The following is a 1,689-nucleotide window of genomic DNA, read 5'->3' as shown; positions in this document are numbered from 1 at the left end:
TTGTCCCGGACAAACATTTTATATATAATTTTTGTACAGTATACATTTCACGGTATTAAAATGTGCTTCAAGTCGATTTCTCTAATAAACTACCCTGTCCAAATTAGGTGAAAAGGACAATAGTATTATCACTTCCATACGAAGACAGCGCCCAAAGCGTAAGCGGTATCAATATACTCGTCGCCGAGATTGTAGTTGTCTTGATGTACAGTACCGCCGCGCCTTCGGCGACGAATGCGTCGTCCAAAGAAGCCAACATCCCCTCTACCCGTTGCAGCCAATTCGTCCTCTAGCGAACGCCACGCAGTTGCGTTGGGCTGCCTTGCCGCTGCTTTTTCGAACCTCGTATTGGCCGTGAGTGGCCCTTAAGCAATGCGTCAGAGTCTTTGGTGTCAATAATCTGCTTAATGTACTGTATGTTATGATGCTTCATGTAATAAACCAAGCATTATTTCCTCCATCTTCTACTGTACTCGTATAAAAAGGCTAATGAAGTTCAAATTGATCATTCTCCTTTTCCTATTATAAGCGAGGATAAATGTATATGTCTACCGACGAAGGAGACGAGTTTTGATGCAAGTTGACTTTGTATTCGATTCTCTGTTGAAAACGTATACGTATGGACTTCAAATTTTGGCCACCAGTTACGATGCTCTTTGGAAACATATCCACTACTACGTAGTACATTCCATGAGAATAGCGATACGTATTTTTAATATAGAAGTATTTCATAATTTGAAAAAATTACGTCGAAATATAGCATCAAGTGATACATTTCATATGAAAACTGAAGGCATGGTTCCGGGCTACAGGTTCCGGGCTACACGAGATGTCGTGCGCGGCGATTGCACTTATTTGGGATGTGTGAAGTGACGGTGGTACCAGTCCCACATACATAGCGACAGACCAACATGCCTACGTTCGTGCAGTCCAAGAATGAGCGGTTTTGGCCAAGGAATGGCCGATATACTATAGTAGTTTGTGTGTGTCGACGGCATTTCTCGAAACTCGGCTTCGCCGTCGTTTTCGAATGGCTGGACCGCTGTTTGAACGAATCATGGACGGTGTGATGATGCGTGATGAGTACTACCAACCCTTGGACGCATTTTGAGAGATGTTGATCCATGACAAGCTGGCAGTCTTCGTCGGTCGTGAAGTTGGAGGCCTTGGCTGATTCCATTTCTGAACCAACTGATTGTTGACTCCATAACGCACATGATTGGACAAAATTATCCATTGATAGCATGTTATTGGCTAATTCGTCAAAACTGTATTTTACAGTCGCGACTGTAAATCTGGCCGATTTACCGTCTCGCGGTAAAATTTTACAGTTTCCTGTATACTACTATTACAGTCGCCCGGTGGGGTTGTCAAAACTGTAAATAATCCGGATAGAACTGTAAAATAGCGTTTACAGTCGCACCGATGGGGATGCTCTAAGATACTACTGGTACAACTGTAAGTTGGACGAACGCCCGATATATAGTATATTTGGTGGTGTGCCCGATATAATTAGCCATATGCCCATTTATAATACCTAGTACTATTAATAGTATTAATACTACGTAGTACATGTTACTCCGAGTAATTTGGCACACCGAGGTCGTGCCGAAAATAATTCATCTGCCCGACGAATTGCCTTGTTTGAGTAATAGAAAACGTTGACGTCATCCCTCTATAAATGAATAC

Source organism: Aphanomyces astaci, assembly GCF_000520075.1.
Source record: "Aphanomyces astaci strain APO3 unplaced genomic scaffold supercont1.67, whole genome shotgun sequence".
In the NCBI taxonomy this organism is placed as follows: Eukaryota; Oomycota; class Saprolegniomycetes; order Saprolegniales; family Verrucalvaceae; genus Aphanomyces; species Aphanomyces astaci.
This window is presented reverse-complemented; position numbering follows the sequence as displayed.